This window comes from Solea senegalensis, linkage group LG11 (genome assembly GCF_019176455.1).
Source record: "Solea senegalensis isolate Sse05_10M linkage group LG11, IFAPA_SoseM_1, whole genome shotgun sequence".
Classification (NCBI taxonomy): Eukaryota; Metazoa; Chordata; class Actinopteri; order Pleuronectiformes; family Soleidae; genus Solea; species Solea senegalensis.
The window spans coordinates 1542470-1561372 of record NC_058031.1 but is presented as its reverse complement, the minus strand read 5'-3'; positions in this window follow the sequence as shown (position 1 = coordinate 1561372).

The window sequence follows — 18903 nt, the reverse complement described above, 5'->3', positions numbered from 1 at the left end:
GATCACTGCGACAGCTGTTTCTCGAGGGAAGACCTTCATACGCTAAACTCTGCCTGAAGGTGGAGCGAGCGATGGGTGCGGAGGACTGTGATATAGTTAGCTGCTCCTTCCTTGTGAGACAAAGCTGCAGTGTGTAACTCTGGGTAACATTGTTTGTAAGTGGGCTCTGTCAAGCAAAACTATCAGACCTGATCGAGGGAGCATTTGGGTGTATACAGCTGCAGTGCAGGGGCAGGTGGGGTCAAGTAGTATTTCCCCTGTCAAACTGCAGAAAGACCGGGTTCAATAGAAATCAATTCTGGAACCTTTTGTGGGTGCATCGTTGTGTTTTCAGTCATACTCCAACTCTGACTTTTCACGTTGACGGTTTTCTAGTTTTATACAGTTCTAGCTCTACTTGTTTGGTTTTTCTTTGCTTTATATTAGGTATAGTACCTGGTACTGATACTTTTATAGTACCTGCTCTGGTGAGGTTCCAAACAAGCTGAGCCAATACTAAAATGTGATATTGACAGACTGCCGGCCACTGATTGGTCAGAGAGCGTTGCGACACACAACACAAGAATCAAAGCGAACAATGCCGAACTGTAGATCAGTTAAAGACTTAAAAATCTTAATCTCCAACATTTAGCAAAGGAAATGTCTAAAATCTCAAAATTTAACCAGAGGAGTCTGGCGTATTTAGCGACAGTGTTACCTCCCTGACTGGGCAGTCAGGGAAAGCAGCAAGTTATTTTTCCTGTAGTGAAAATAACAAAGACACACACATTGAGCTGGAGGATGTATTCTTCCTCTGAATTATACTTCAGGTATCAAACATTGTACATTGCCTGTAGACTAAAATCTTGTAAACTTGTTTTTATAACATAGCCATTCAGAAACGCTAAGCTAGAGCAGTAACAATCGCTTCACATGTTCATTTAATGCACAAGATTACAGTATAACTCTGGCTGCTTAGGCCATTAATACATCCACACAAGAATCATATAAACAAATAGTCATTCTTCAGATCTGTATTCTCATATATTTCAACCATATCATGAAAAATAACAAATGCTTTTGTTATCTTTCTTTGTGCACCCTTTTAGTGTACCTGAGCATAGCAATTACAGCAGCATGGGTGGGACTGGGTGGGATAGGGGAAGGGTACCCAACCTTGAGTCACTGCGAGTGGTTGGTTGGGTACGACGGCGTTCACATCTGCACTCCAATGCCGGTATGATGGCTGACCCAGAGTATCATACATGAATCGTTCTCTACGCTGGGATCTTCTCACGTTTTCTCTTTCTCCTATACTGCCATCATCCATCTCTTCCACTCGATCAGTCCCTCTCTCCACTAACTCGCATATCCTGAGCCTCCGCTATATCCTGAGGTCTCTCAGCTTCTTGTCTGACAGGAGGACAGAATTCTCTTGCTTTTGCACAGAGCTTAGGTGGGTCTTGAGGACCCTGTTGTGGCATGGTTGGTCCTTGTTGATGAGGCTTCACCAGTCCATAGCATGGAAGTCTGCTCCGGAGGTCATGATGGTAAGTTTACTCTTCTTCCTCATCTGAACTACAGTGGGTACGGAAAGTTTTCAGACCCCTTTAAATGTTTCACTCTTTGTTTCATTGCAGCCATTTGCTAAAATCAAAAAAGTTCATTTTATTTCTCATGAATGTACACTCAGCACCACATCTTGACAGAAAAAAACAGAAATGTAGAAATTTTTGCAAATTTATTATAAAAGAAAAAGTGAAATATCACATGGTCATAAGTATTCAGAGCCTTTGCTGTGACACTCATATTTAACTCACAAACTGTCCATTTCTTCTGATTGTCCTTGAGATGGTTCTGCTCCTTCATTGGAGTCCCGCTGTGTTTAATTAAACTGATTGGACTTGATTAGGAAAGGCACACACCTGTCTATATAAGACCTTACAGCTCACAGTGCATGTCAGAGCAAATGAGAATCATGAGGTCTAAGGAACTGCCCAAGGAGCTCAGAGACAGAATTGTGGCCAGGCACAGATCAGGCCAAGGCTACAAAATCATTTCTGCAGCACTCAAGGTTCCTAAGAGCTTGTGAATGAGCAATTCCTGACAGTTGTTGTAGTCTTTGGAACAGGCTATTCTCAAACTCACACCCTTGATCGTGATGAAGCTTCTCGGGGTAACCAATACGAGGGTAGAGTCCTGAAATATCTTTTCAGCTGCTGTGTTTCCTGATTTGTTCCTCGTTGGGTACGCCTGAGCATGGATGGATCGACAATGACGAGGATATACTCGTAACCTCCCTTACTTGGCTCTAGGTGTAAATAGTCAATAGAGACAAACTCGAACGGTGCACTGCTCGTGATGGGTCCCATCGGGGCCTTCTGCGGAACATTGGGACGTTTTTGTTTGATGCAAACACATCTCTTTGTCACATAGTCCTCGATGTCTTGCTGCATGTTGGGCCAATAAAACCTTTCACGGGCGAGGTGGGTCACCTTTTCAGCACCTACATGCACCATGTCATCATGTAAATTCTTCAACACCACAGGCTTTAGCTTTTCAGGGAGGACCAGTTGTCTGTGTTGCCCCGTTTTCTGGTAGAGTATTCCATTCTCCACACCTAGCTTGTTCCACTCATAGATTCATTTTCTTGTCTCTCTCTGCATTGGTCTTTTATCTTTTCCATTGGGATTCCATGCATAGAGTTTCAAGGACACAACTTCTGGGATTGCTGGATCTTCTTGTTGCGCAGCCCTGATGTCTGGGTACAACACTAGAGACACTATCTGTTAACACAGCGTTGTCATCTTCACAGTTCAGTTGCAGTGAAGCCAACCAGGGAACATCATTGTCTTGGACTGCTTTGCTTCCTTGCCAAACTGCAGACACCACCTCTGGCAGCACTATTTCCGTATGCCCACTCATTTGATTTTGAAGGTCCACTGGCCACCTGGACAACATATCCGCATCTGCGTTCATTTTCCCCGGCCTATACTTGCTATCAAAATGAAAATCCGCTTACTCTCCAACCCACCTGTGTCCCACAGCATTTAACCTTGCGGTACTCAGGATATAGGTCAAGGGATTATTATCTGTATAGACCGTGAAGGTTGGAGCATAATACAGATAATCCCTGAATTTGTCCTATATGGCCCATTTGAGTGCCAGAAACTCAAGTTTACCGGAGTGTAGGTGGTAGTTTCTCTCGGCAGGTCTTAATGTTCTGGATCCATACCCAATGACACGCAGTTTGTATTCCTGGCGTTGATACAATACAGTACCCAGGCCTGCATTGGATGCATCTGTGTGCAATACGAATGGAAGATCAAAGTTTGGATAGGCTAGGATAGGAGGATTAGTCAGCATCCCCACAAACCTTGATACCACACTCTGATGTTCCATAATCCAAATAATGGGTGTGCGGGAGGGAAGTTGTCCTTCTTCACTCAACCCTTAACCTTGCTGCTCTGGGTTTTGGTGTTATCACTCATCTCTGCTGGGCCCGGGAGGAGCTCGAACAAGTCTTGGATAAATGACTGGTAGTCGCTTAAAAATCCAAGCAGTGTCCGGACCTCACAACTGTGTGGGGTTTCTTCTCCTTCAGCACAATCACCACTTCCAAATCCTTCTGGTCTATCTGGATTCCTTCACGTGACACCATCCGCCCAATGTACCGCAAATGTGAAGTCTCTTAAAGACTTCACATTTTGCAGGACACAGTTGGTCTCATATGCTGTCTCATCCAACAGAGAACTTGTCTGAGATGGTCCATGTGTTCATCAAAAGTTTTGGAGTAACAAAGAATATCATTCAAATATGGCACACAGCACTCCTCTCTAATGCCCTCTAACACTCCTTCCTCGAACACACTGAAATGCCGCTGGTGCATTTGTCAATCCAAATGGGATTCGCACCCACTCATAGAGCCCCCAAGGGGTGCTAAAAGCTGTTACGTGTCTTGATTCCTTGCTCACAAAACCTTGATGGTAGGCACTACCTTGATCTAGTATGGAAAACCGGGTACGGTCTTGCGGTTAAGTTCACGAAAGTCTACACAGAAGCGCAGGCTGTGGTCCTTCTTGCACGCGCAAACCACCGGGGAAGAATTAGCTGACACCGATTTTCTGTCTCTGTCCAGTAGATTTTGCACGTATTCCTTGACCTCCTTATACAAGGGTTTTGGAATAGATTTGTAAAATGTTTGGACTGGGTTGTCATCTATTGTGTTGATTTTCAGCTGTAAGTCAGGAATACAGCCAATGCCCCCCTCCGCTTGAGCAAACGCGTCAGATTCTTCAAAGAGCATTGGCGTACCGTCTCTTGCTCACACTCAGTAAGGTGTTATAAAGGTACTGGCGGATGCCATTTGTCTTGGGGACGGGGTACTCTGTGGGCTCCTTTGTTCACCTTTTCATGGTCAGCAGCAGTGGCACTTACTTGAGTCAAGCATAGGAGAGTATCACCAGTTTGATTAGTTGGTGTCTGGGAAGCTGGGAGAACACTCACTGGTTTGATGCCGATAATCTCTTCAATGCAGCCCAGCACTGTTTTTGGTGGAAGGTATAAGTCGTGCTGTGTGGGATTCTGAATTGGGACTCTCACAATATTTGAAGCGCCAGCTGGAACATCAACAAAAGCAGAAAACAGGCAAGCCATCCCTTGGTCCTCCAAACTCCTCAGCTTTCCACTTCTCAAGAAGTCAACAATGAAGTCAAAGAGTTCCACATTAGTCGATTCAAAGCCTGGCACCTTTGTCCACCTCACCTTGGCAGGCCATGCTTGTAAAGTAGGTCTGTGTTGGCAGAGCTGGTCAGCCGATGAAGTTGTTGCTGAATTTCCCATCGCAGTTCTCGTAGAGCGGCCATCTCTGGATACGATTAGCACCAGTCCACCAGGAGGCGCTAATCCCGGACGAGCCCCCAAATTTGAAATCCAAATTTGTTATCAGGTATCAAACATTGTACATTGCCTGTAGACTAAAATCTTGTAAACTTGTTTTGTATAACATAGCCATTCAGAAACGCTAAGCTAGAGCAGTAACAATCGCTTCACATGTTCATTTAATGCACAAGATTACAGTTTAACTCTGGCTGCTTAGGCCATTAACACATCCGCTCAAGAATCAGATAAACAAATAGTCATTCAAATGTCGTCTGTCCAACAATGAATGGTGTGGCTTCTCTGCAGTTAAATTAAATGAGTGATGAAGCAATTACATTAACCGATGTCTATTTAATTTACTCCTACAGTTAGCTATTTTCAAGCCTCTACAACAGCACTGCTGAAAGCTGGTGATCGTGAGGCGAATCACAACCTGTTCAGTCATATTTCAGTTCAGTGACTGTGTCAGACAGAGTCTGTGCTCCAGTCACGGAGGAAGTACTGAACTAATCTTCTTAATTAACTGATACTAATGATTAAGTGCCTCGAAAACAACCGCTTTGCTCGTCACTAGTTTGTGTGTTTGTGTCGTGTATAAAACAGCGTCACGGTCGCGCTATGACGACCCCGCCCACGTTGAGGAGGTTCTACGAAATGATGAAAAACGAAGTGTCTGATACTGAGCTGAGCCGTGCGAGAACTGTAGAATGGAAAAGTCGTCACATAAAAACAACCGGACCTCTGGTCTCTCTCTGGTAGCCAGGATTGACTCCAGCCGCCCTGTGGTAGACAATGAATGAAGTTCCTGTGTGTGGCCGGGCAAAGCAAGAGTCACGCGGGGCTGATAGACGTAATCAGCATTGTGTGAACGCATATGGCAAAGGTTTGAATGTACTAGACATTTGCTGTGTACACTAGCTTGATAGTGAGAAACTGTAGCCCATATTCTTGTCAAACCCACAGTTACAGTAGGTTCATTCCGTCACTGAAGCCCAGATGAACATCAAGGCCTGTATGAGTCACCCACAGGTGCCCACGGTCTTCATGGAATCGTACCCACACAGGCCTGGATGAAAGCTGCCGGTGTGTGAGGGCACAGCCGCACCACCGTCCACAAAGCTCCTGCTGTGGAACTCTTCATGTGTCCACATCTTGCTCTGCTTTTAGCTGCAGCACTGATGATTCATAAGTCAGAGACGCCAGGCGCCCTCACAACAGGCAGGACCCTTGTTGTTCATTCAAACACTGGCGTGTTTTCTGTTTTATTTCACCTCATTTAGCCTCAGCGAGAACAATAACAGCTGTTGAACCACAGCACCGGCACACTGATCATCTTACGTTCACTCTTGAGCTTCACTTGTAGTGAGAAAGATACTTAAGACCTTTTCTAGTATTTATCTGTCACATATCAAGAATGCAACTCGATTGTCTGGGTCAGATGTTTTCCCAAACATCCAGGTGAGAGGATCAAGCAGATTCTGAAGATTCCGGAGCTCTTACTGCTCTATTTTCACAGACTTAATGGGAGAAGTTCTGAAATTTTACAAGAACAGTTTTGGAAAAGGTCTCTTAGAATCAAATGGGTAACTGAGGACATCTGTCCTGAGCAGTTGGACAGGTTTACCCTCGTTCATAATACACATGCAGTACATTAACCGACTCAACATTGTTGGACTTTGATAAGCAAACTGTTTGAGCAGTTTAAGTTCTGGGAGTTCAGGCTCTTTAATGTGAATATGCTCTGGTTTGAACTTCACATTTTTGGTTTGTGGAAAAATCAAAAACTTCTCATGAGGTCATTTTCACATGATGTTACACAATTTTCTGACAATTTATGGACACGCAGCTAAGAAAATGTTATGCATCCCCAGAATCAGAAGCCTGAAGGTCATGGTCTGTATTACCCTGACAAAACAAGCATCAAACTTCCCCGTTAACCACCTATAGATTCTGACAAAATGAGCACAACAAACTTTCAAAACACACTGAAGAACACAGAAAACACAGCGAGACAACTGAAGGTGTTGACTCTCTGATAACAACAGGCCAACTGGACTGTGACTCTTGTGCCTGCATATATACCTGACCTCCCACTCAGGCTGATTGCCCTCAGCTGTGTGAGACCAGCACAGGTGCAGCTCCTGATCATCAAGGAAACCGGTCATGCAGTTTCTGGATCTTTTGTTTCTGCACATGTCAGTTTGTTCATACTGCCGTGTTGGCAGGAAAAGCTTAAACAATTCTCAATCCTGGTCCTGGGGAAGCATGTTTGCCTGATTCAGATGAATGAGTTGCTATCAGACGGCCTCTGCAGGTGCTGAGCATTTGAATCAGGTGTGTTGGAGCAGGGAAACGTCTGAAACATGCAGGGCAGCGGTCCCACGTTAAAGAAACACCACTTTAAATCCACAATTGAGCAATATATCACAGAACTTGATGGACTGAGTAAATCTGAGCCTTAATCCTCCTGCAGTGTTTTTCACGAGAATTAAAACAGATCTGCACTATTCCATCATCTTCAAATTTATGAATCATCCTCAGATGACATGTAGCCTGGTCACATGACCCACTTTCTCTTCCACCCAACCTTGAGGTGTTGGCCGCAATTATTAATCGCGGCGACAGACATCTCAGTCGTGTCTGATCAGCAAATGATGATAAGTCAATAATGTTGGCATGTTGCTGTGCTACAGGACAAACAAGAACGGCAACAACTGAACTGCAGCAGGAAATTAGAGTGAGCACATGTGAGAGGAGTGACAGGGTTTCAAACTACAACCAAACCTGTGCTGCAGCTTCATGTGTCCGTGTGTGCTCCCTGCAGAAAAAGTTCCAGCAGGCATTGCTGTAAAACCACACTTAATGTTTTTACTATTTGAGAGAGTTCTCACAGCAACTATGTGTGTGATTATATAATGGTTTTATGGATTTGTTTGATTCAGTTTCAGTTTTTATCAAGACACCTTTCCTGTTTCATTTGAAATTAGGTGAAGTAAGTTCTGTGTCAGGTCGAGTTCTCCTCTCAGCGGTTTCCTCTGTGAAAAGAGTAAGATGTTATGCTGTCGGTGTAAACCGGTGACATGAGGACATGAGGACATGAGGACACGTCAGCTCTCACCTTATACCACAGAGCTTCATGGCACCAAAACATCACATTCAGAAAAGCCACATCCCTGGTTTTCAGGAGTTCTGTTTTTGGCTACAAATGGCACATGACTAATGTTTGGCCCAGTCTTTGGAGAAACCATTGAAGGCTAATTGAAAGAACACTTTTCTTTTCTTTCAAGGGGGAGGGGGGTTTGTTCTGAATCACTAAATCATTGAAGCATTTTCATCCGACCTTGTGAGCACACTGTGCCACCCATGAGCAAAACTGTGAGTCTCAGTGGTCAGTCAGGACTTGGTCTCTCTGTGTTAAACTGACGGCCAGGTCTCAGGAAGCGGCAGCTGGATTCACCTGGAGTGTAGCATGAAAAGGTGTGTAGAGCAAAGCTGGGCTCACCATTCACCATCACACAGGTCACTGCAGGGGAGCTTTGCTTCATGGGGCGTCAGATCGACCAGCTGAGCTGTCCAGCGAAACAAACTGCCCACAAAAACCAGCAGGACTATGTCAGGACTTTCTGAGTGAAGATCATTTAGTGATGTGTACTCTATCTCTTTTCATTGGGGGCCCCAACTGACCTGACCCAACCCCACCCGGCCCTGGACAGAGGGGGAAAAAAAAGTCTGTTGATATATGACTTCACTGGGAACATGCGCAGGTTATTCCAGTTCTAAATCCGACTGCACGCATCAAACATTAAGAATTTCACACGACGATTGTTGGCGATTCTCTGTGAATCCTGTCGTAAAGTTCACTGATCCAAATCTCACCTCTGCTTCTTTGCTTAACGGCTGACAGGAAGTGCTGACTCATCTCTCGTGCGTCCGTTGTCATTTTACCTCTCACACTGCGCCGCTCACGACCGCCGCCGTCCCCGTGAGACACAGAGAGGTAACCTGAGGTGACGCGTCAAACTGTCTGAGACGATTATCTTAATAACACCCTGTCGCGTATGATGTGCCATTATGTTCAAAGGTTGCAGTGTGTGATGCAACCTGTGGTCCAAAGCAGGCTTAAAGGCACAGTGCGTAAATGAAAGTCATGTTTACATTATTGACATCTCAGCATTGTGTAAATCAAAGAGAGAGAGAGAGAGAGAACCAATCACAGGGCAGTTCAGAGACCGCACACATACTCCTGCACGACCAACAAGAAATCTTTCAAACTACAACAGAACACAAAACACCAGCAGAGAGTGTGATGGACGGATCATCTGTCGTTCATGAGGCAAAAGCGTCTTAACGATACATGATCCCAAACTTCTGCAGATTGTGATCCAGCAGTTGCAGTTAAACCTCCCACACGTCCCAGGCCACGGAGATGACCTCTGACCTCTGAGGCAGACGATCAATTTTACAGAGAACTATTTTAAATGAATGTGGAGCAGCTGTGTTCGCCACGTCTTCGAGAAGGCAGTGAGCGAGATGATTAGTGAGCGTATGCACACTAAATGTGTTTGTCTGCTAATTATGGACATTTCCAGGTATTTCTCAGCCGAGAAGATCTAACTGTCACAAGATCTAACTGTCAATCAAACCACATTTGTCCAAACAAAAGGTGTTTTTTAGTTCAACTGCATTTAAAACAGTCGAGGCATGTCCACTGCAGTTTGACCTAATGGCGCTCCAGTAAAAGTCACTGCAATGATGGCTCCTCTCTCCTGGGAGTGTGTGTGTGTGTGTGTGTGTGTGTGTGTGTGTGTGTGTGTGTGTGTGTGTGAGTGTGCTCAGCAAATGTCATGCCAATCTGGCCATCAGCGTTGGAGACATCCCACTCACACACAAACAAAGAAATGGAGCAAAGCCACGGCTGAACCTCAGAGCCGAGAGTTCTGTTGGTGAAAACACGACTGGCTTTTCAAACCAGAAACATTATAGATTGTATTCATGAAGTATGTTCTGAGGAGGTGTGGAAGCTGCAGCGACGCCACGAAACCAAGGTTCTGACGCTTTATCTCGCCGGTCGACAGCCTTTTCCATAAGAAACCATGAAATCTTTATTCGTGTTTCCCAAAGTGAGTGAGTGAGTGAGGAGCTGTGTATTTCACCCAGGATTTACTCCATGAAATTGTGGTTTGCCATTTGGGACAGGAGTGAGTGCTCCTGTCTTTTGCTTCCTCTCTGTTCTGCCCAGGCACTGACTGAGGTGACGGGAGGTGCCAAGGGAGAGGAGGAGTCACGGGGGGGTGGGGCATGATCTGTGTGATCCGTGTAAACAGTGTAATGTTCTCACGGTGAATCGCCATTTTTTTCAGGGTTTAGTCTGTTTGTGGTCGTCGTTTTTATTTTTTATTTTGTCCTGGTGATTCACTCCCCCCTGCCTGAAGCTTGTCAACACACAATTACAAACACAAACAAAACAAACTGTAAACTGTAATCACTGTTTTAGAACACACTATAAAAATGCACAATAAAATGGGAAATAATCCTGTAGCGTTCGGGATTTTAGCTGTTGAAGAGAAGTCTGTGTTAGATTTAGAGTATTTGCATCCAGTGATTTATCCTTGGGAACCTCGCTCGCTTGCTCCCTCCCTCCCTCCCAGTTTAATGCTGCCAGGGAAACAGTGATGGCAGCTGACGTGATGTGTGCAGAGCTGCTGGACTGACAGGCCGAGTGGCTGTGACTCTGATCACTTCTGTCAAGACGAGATGGTTAAAGACACTGCAGCAAAATCATAAATATTGAACTTGCCCGGGGCGCGCGGGGGGGCGCGGGGGGGCAATGACCCTGCACCGCCTGACAGTGACCTTTTTGGCAAGGCAAGTGGAGAGAGAGAGACGAGTCCATCAGGCTGCAGGGGAAGTGTCCACTCTGAAGACATGCAGGTCTCTCTCTCTCTCTCTCTCTCTCTGTGTCTCTGTGTTTCTGTGTCTCTCTCGCTCTCTCTCTCCCTGTCTCTCTCTCTGTCTCTCTCTCTCTCAGGAATAATGTATAAGCTGTATCAACACATGCCTCACATTGTTATCGCGGTCATCAGCGTCCATCATATTCACATTAGAGACAATGCAGTCGACATAAACATGTATATATGTATATATGTATATATGTATATATGTATATATACACACAGTGGGAATATAAATATTAGCCACAGGGCTGTCACTCTGTCCCCTCAACTCATAACTGTTCCCTCAAAGATATTTGCATATTTCCCACGCCCATTAATTATGACTCTTACCTTTACATGTGAGCTTGAATTTTATTATTATTTATTTATTAACCCTTAGAACGCAGAGTATTGAGGCTGCTTTTATCCATTACTATGTTCAAATGTAAATACAGAGGCTATAACTATGTGCAATATAGAGCGTTTTATATCTGTTTTTCAGCACAACCTTGATGAAATCCTTTTTTCCTTTTTTCTAACTATTTTACTATAAAAAGTACAGGAAATGTTTTAAAAAGAAAAATCTATTGAATTTGTAAAAGTTGGAAATACCACACATTTCAAAGTTTGCTTGGCTTGTTTTTATGAACAAAAAGAAAAGAAAAACAATCTACTTTTTTTTTTAAATATGTGACCATCATAACCTCAACACATAAGAAACTAAAAAATCACACATTTGTAAAGCCTGAAGCCTAATGTTCAGCTATATTTTAGTACTATTGTGATGTTTTGTGTCTCATAATCATCTTGTGATGCTCAAAAATAGCATCTTTTTGTTTTTGTCATCCTGTTTGTCTCAAGTGTATTTAAATATTTCTTTTAGTTCTATAATTGTGACACTGTTCTAGAGTTAATTCCACCACCTACTTGAAATTAGATTAGAAACTTTGAAAAGTCTTGATGTTAGAATTCCTGACTCGTGCTCTTTTGCCATAATAAGCCGTAATTTACCATCCTGTCATCATCTCAAGTGTATTTACCTTATTGTAAGCTCTACAAAAGTAATACTCTTCTAGATTCAAGACATTAACTACTTCTTATAAGACAGAAAACTTTTGTATTATTATTATTATTTAAAGAGTAAAAAGCTACAACCAGGGATCACTGAGCTTTGAGTAGCCCAGTTTTTTTTTTTTTGTCTTGGGAGGGATTCAAACCAGGTTACAAGGCCTGTTCCACCTCCACTTGGCCATCGGCCGCCAATGTTACGTCACTGTCCTCCTCACTCCAGTAAACAGCTAAACACACACCACGTTTCAGACAAGATAAGATGGTCTAAGTGTTTCAGAAACTGCTGATCTATTGGGATTTTCAGGCAACATAATCTCGAGGGTTTACAGAGAATGATAAAAGAAATAATCAATAATATAATAATAATAAGAAAAAAAACACCCTTATTGATAATTAGAAAAAAAACTCAACCAAAGAAGACCACACCACTTTAATAGGTGTACCTAATAAAGTGGCAGGTGAGTTAGTTTTTGTCTCACAGAGAAGATGATTTTTCCAGAAGACTTTCTACTAATCAATGATGATTTGGTGAGTCAGGGACACAATGGTCCCTCAGGTCTGAGGAACATGAATGAAGTGGACGATTAATGTAAAGTGGAAGTTCCCTGCGTGAATGAAGTGTGTACGTATGAATTATGAGTGAGACGGACGCCTTAATGTCTTCAGCGGCTGAGTCACGATGCTCCCTCTGAAGTGAACTGTTGAGCGGAACACTAAACTGATGAAGCGTGGCTGAACTGATGCGATTAAAAAAAGAAAAGTGTGTGTGTGTGTGTCTGCAGCAGCTTTGATGAGACTGAGGACATCAGCTCGTCTCAGTGTCATATGAGTGGCTGTTGTTTCTGGGATGTCAGAGACACACGGGGTGGTTCAGGGGACTTTGGGAGGCCGCGGGCAAAAAGGTATCCTGGGTCGACATCAAACAAATAACGAAATAAATGTAACTGTCTTTACTCTCGCTGTCGTCTCTTTGCTGCAGGTGTGTGAAATGATCAAATAAGTGCAAATATTCTATAAATAAAGCAAACTCAGAAATGTTTATCTGTATAAACCACTGTATGAGTTGTCCTGCCCCCCCCAGAGGGGCCCGCCCCACTATTTGAGAAGTACTGCAATAATGAAACATACCCGCAGCTGCACCTGTGGGTGACACAGCGACGTGTGTGCAGATAATAACACGATGAAAGGTGAATCAGAGTCTCTGTGAATGCATGGTTCTGTTTGGACAGCGTTCATACTCGAGTTCAACAACGTGTGCGATAAACATCAATGTTTTGTAAATGTTCAGGCTGAAAGAGCTTTTTCAGTTTGTCTGGGTGGAAATAATAAAAATAAAAGAAGAAGAAAGGTTTACACTGTAAGTACAGTAATGTGATCTGCAGTGTCTCATGATGTGCTCTAGTAAACAGACAGAAAAGTGTCTTTATGTCTTATATGGTCAATATTATTCTCACACATGTCAAAATGTTATAATCTCACTACGAGTGTATTTTACTCTTTAATTTTGTGTCGTTTTATTGCACTTGGTTTGAATAAAGATTCCTACTTATTTATTTATACTGTGGGGTGTTGTTATTATTGTTATTATTGTTATTATTATTGTTATTTTGCCCATCTGTGCTGCTTCCAAACGTCACCACAGGAGTCAAAGCACGTCTGGAAATGCCAATCCCACCGTTCATAAAAAAAAAAACTGAAAGAGAAAAAAAAGGATCCTGGAAATGTACTAAATGAATTAAACATGACTCGGTAATTGACTGTACATTATGAAACAGCGGGAGACAACGAGGCAGAGTAAGACGGAGAGAGCTGCAGCGAGACTCCAGAGACTAATGAGCTAACTGCAGGGCGTTCTTCCTCATGTGACTGCTGTAATTGGGTCAGTCGATAGCCCTGTGTGGTTCTGCTGCTGCTGCTGCTGCTGCTGCTGCTGCTGACAGGCCCAGCAGCAGCAGCAGCAGCAGCAGCAGCAGCCAGAATGCTGCCCCACTGACTGTATATACATTAATACACTAGAGGAAGAGGAGGAGGAGGAGGAGGAGTGAGACGATGAATCACAAGCATCATTTCTACTTCACACTAGTGCTTTTTCAGCTGTGCTCTTCGTGCTTTGACTGTGCAGACGCAGCTAAAAATGTCCAGTGTGTCACTTTACTGGCAAATAATAAGGATTATGTGAGTGTGTAATTGCTTCAAAATAAAAGTTGTTTGGTTCCTGTGAGATTGTGGAACAATCTTCCACAATCAGTCCACTTTTAAAACACATTCAAACCCCTTTAATATTAATATTAATTTATCTTTTTTGCGTGTTTTTTATACGTTTCTATATTTTATTTGTTGTCTTCATCTCTTATGTGCAGCACTTTGTGTCAGCTGTTGTTGTTTTCAAAGTGCTTTGTAAATAAAGTTGGATTGGATTGGATCTTGCAGCCAAAGGGATCAACACAAATAAAGAAGAATTACATCCTTTCTGGACCGTGAAGGCCACCGTAGTTCCCTGACATGTTTGACAAAGGGAGTTGAGATTGGAGGATTCTGTAGTTGGCAGTGAAAGGTCATCAAATACATATAAATAAATGTGTTTTAAATGTTCATAATAGGATTAAAACAAAGCCATGGTGTTTACATTATGTGTGATTTTCCTTTATCTGAATATCTATATATAGCAGCATTGTGACGTTTTATGAGTAAATATCTTTTGCACTTCTGAACCAGCAACATTTCCACCCCGCCCCCTCTCCCCCTCTGTCCTGTGATTGGTTAGTTTGTCTCATGTCATGGTCCAAATTCTACTTCTCTCCATGATCACCTGAACATTTTAGGTTTAAATTTGTCTAATTTGTGTCCATAAATCATATATCACACAGTGGGAGGAGATAAGAGAGGAAAAATCGAGCAGCTTTACCTCCAGTATTGTAATTGCTAACTCTCGCTGTAACGGTGTGCGATAAATCACCGTCACAGACGCCGAATAAATCACAACACTTCGGAGGTCGACTTAACTGCCAGATAATTGTGTGCGGGTGGACGACGCGACACAGACGAGACACAGACGCGACACAGACGAGACACAGACGCGGCGACATCAGCGCTACACTTCATGTTTATGGCACAAAACGAGCCTGTCGCACACAGCAGTGACAGATCAGTCTCAGATCATCACATTTAGTAGCAAGAAGACCCGGGTTCACGGGAACTCGGGTCTTTGCATGTTCTCCACAAACATGCAGGATCAGGTGAATTGGTCACTGTAAACTGAGTGAATGGTTGTTTGTCTCCATACGTGTCCCTGTGATGGACTGGCGATCCATCCAGGGCGTGACCCCGCCTCGTCTATCGCCCTGTGTCAGCTGAGATTGGCACACATGTGGAGGATAAAGCGGTAGAAAATGGATGGATGGGTTATTTACTACATTCTATTCCACTCTGTGTCCACCTTGTTTTCTCATTTTCACTGATACTTCTCGTTTCACGCCTCAGCGCCTCGCTCTAATGCATTGCACCAGTGTCCACATGTGCAGCATTTAAACCTCTCTCTTCACCAGCAGCTCCGTGGTCCCGCCCCCCCACCCCCCGTAGATGAAGCAGGGCTGGGTCATAAAAATGAATATTTCATATTAACAGCAGGTGATTTGCGTCGTGATTGAAATAACGCAACGTTACAGAGGGAATTTTGAGTGAGTGACATATCAGTGTTGTTGCAAGTCTTTAAATGAAAGTAAAATAATTGGTGGGTGGCAGGTGACGGTTAAAAACTAAAGTGCTTTACAAGATGAAAAAGGTACAAGAACATAAAACACAGTAAATCATGAGTGATGAAAGAAATGCTCACATCTCATAAGATGTTTCCAGATTAAATGTTCTTCTGTAGAAGGGAAGTCCAGGCAGAAGAAATGAGTCCAAAATATTAGTCGTGTGGACAAATTTCATTTAAAAGAGGAAAGATTCCATATTCCATATTTCAGGAGCAGCTACTGAGAGGGATTTTAGTTCTAAGAGCAACTGAGTGTTGAAGAAATCTCTATATGAATCACATTTGTGACACCTATTATCATCTCGAATTGGTAAACTAATCATTTCTAAGAGAGTTTTGCTCGTGAATTCAAACTTTTTGTGCAAATTTGTTTCGGGGAACTCTCCTGCGACCCATCTGTGGGCCTCGACCCAGTCTTTGGGAATCACTGCCGTGCATGAGATGATGAGAAAATGGATGAGCTCGGACAGGAAGGACGGTGCCAGTTTGTTAAGAGCTTTAAAAACCAACAACAACCATTTTAATTCAATGGGAAAGACGGCGGAGGCGGTGCCTCTTTGTCTTATCAGTCAGAAAGTGAGCAGCATTCTGGACTAGGGATTACAAAAGAATACAAAAAAATTACGCTAATCCCGCCGAGATGTCACATGCTTGGATGAGTGTCTCTGAAACACTGAGATCGGTCTTCACCTCGGCGATGAGTCTCAGCTTGAAGAAAGTGGACTTGACGACTAAAGAGCGCCGCTTGTCAAATCTGAAGCTCCCACACGACACTGTCCATCAAATAGTCACTACTTCTCTCTGGCAGCATCGTTTTAAAGCGGCGCAGCTTCCACTGAGCGGTGCAGCCGCTCACGCCGCACTGAGACGACAGAAAGACGACGATCTGACCTTTTTACAAAATGTTGCAGCTGCCACTCACACACACAGAGCTGTTATTAAGCTGCCATTATGATGAAGACTTTTCTTGTTGAGTCAAAAGAATTGACATTTGCAGAGACACAAACTCGGCGTCATTACAGCTGCACTGATGGCACATGAGGACAAATGCTTTTTACACTTTTAAATAAAAGGCCCCACTCAGACGTGGTATTTGAGATCTGATCACAAGTGCACACCTGCAGCAGAGTCGTGTACCGTTAGTGTAGAAGAAAGAAATCATGAGCTGATCAGATCCAACATTGAAGCAGTGGCTCCAAATATCAGCCATCTTCACTCTGTCCTGAAGACATTTTTTGAGGATTTGTCCACATTATGAGATCTGAAGATGCATTCAGGACGTCCTCAGACCTGAACTTAGTCTGAACTGGGGTTCAAAGTTAGTTAGTTTAAGATTAGGTTAGGATTAAGGCGCTCAGGATATGCCGTGTTTCCATCAGGGTGCAGTTTTGAACGGTAAAGTCCGAGTGTGGACACGCCCCTGAGATCTGCAGCGTGATGACGACAAACAGCGACAACAAGGAGTTCTTCAGTTTGTGCTGTTTTAAAGGACGTTTTTCTGTTGCCTAATCAGCTGTGCTGTCATGGGTGGAGCCGGTCTAGCTCCGCCCTGTCGGACAGTACTGTAGCATTTTCACTCTGGTAAAATTGATTTTTTTTGTGATTTTGGTGCAATTGCTAATGAACACTATACGTAGTGTTGTGCACTAAACCCAAGCGTGAGTATGTAAATGTACTGGAGCGACTGTTGCTGCTATTTAAGCATCTGTTTGTCTTAATTTCAGTACAGTATTGAATCTTAAGTCTGTCATGTGACTTTCAGAGAGCTGCAGGTATGTTGTAGACCAGGGTTCAGGTCTGAAACGTCACCTCTTCTTCATCAGCTGCCTCTTCTTTAGCGCTGGAACCTGCGGCGCCTGCAGCTAACCTATGCTGTGTGTGTGTGTGTGTGTGTGTGTGTGTGTGCGTGCACTAATGAATGTTTACATCAAATGCTGGTCGGCTGAGTGGGCGTTAACTTGAGACCTAGTGTACATTCCTTTCTAGTTAAGTGTTTGCTGCTCATCTTTTCCATTTGACTGTTTTCACAGTAATTATGGAGGTTTCTGCAGCAGCTGCTCTAAATCATATCTGTGTACATAAAGCGGATGAGAGGGTGAAACACAGAGAATGTTTAGTGGCGGTTTGCTCTGTTCAGAACTGGCCTGAGGGAAGCTGCAACCAAAGCTACACGCGTGTTCGGTATCGCGTCTTCGCGTCCTCGTCTGTTGCATCCTTTATGTCTGTTATTTTGCCCTTCTGAGGCGTGGTGGCGTAACCGCGGTAACGGCAGATGTCTGTGAGCTCTGCTGTGTGTTTCATCCACTCCTCAGACATCATTTAGCAATAAAGACACAAGAAAGTTGTGTACTGAGTGGTTCTTTTAGTAAAGCCCCGCCCCCACACTGGAGGATAATTGGCCAGATTTGAGTCCCACTCCGGTCCTACCGACAATCGTGGGTGTCTTCCTATTTTAGAACAGAATATCTGGCCGAATGATCCTGTAGTGGGAGGGATTATAGACGGGATTTGGCATGTGTTCTTGTCATCACCGTAACTCTTAGACTGTTTGTGATATTTAGAAAATTCAAAAACTATGGACCGACGATCTGTCCACATTGAGATTGGCTCAGCACGCCCCACATGACCCGCGGTAGAAGATGGATGGATGGATGATACCGGAAAGCAGAGAAATAGAGCTGTGCGCCCGTACACTTGGTAGAACCTCAGGATTCCACGGAACGACCGTCCAATCACAGTCGAGATTCACCAGCGCGTCACACGTGACGTCAGCTTCTCGGTGCCGTCTAAACGCTGGAGCGTGGACGTTATCTTGGACAAAGGGACAGAAGCGCTCTTTTCTACAGACACAAGATCAAACTAAATCCAGGTCTCCGTTGCTTTCATTTCAAACACACTTCTTGTGATCGGCCTTTGCCAACTTCTAAGTGCTGCAGTCGCCCTTTAATGGAAATGTGTATGTCTCTGGCCCATAAAGAGCACAAGGAGAGGACAACGCACATCTATGAAAACATATCCATCAGCCGTGGGGAAGATCCATTTAAACATCAAGACGTCAGGAAACAAATCTAACGAGAACTAATGTCTCGAGCAGAGAGCGACGTGACGTTATCTCTGTTCTGCAGGGAAACCGAGACCCCGTGTGTAAATATGCTGCGAGCACGTTCAAACCCTCTCTAATTCAACATTTACTGAGCGTCCTGATTTGTATGTTATGATTACTACTTCCACTTGAACGCAGACAGACTGAGTAACTGAGAGGAAGTTCAACACGCCGGCGCAAGG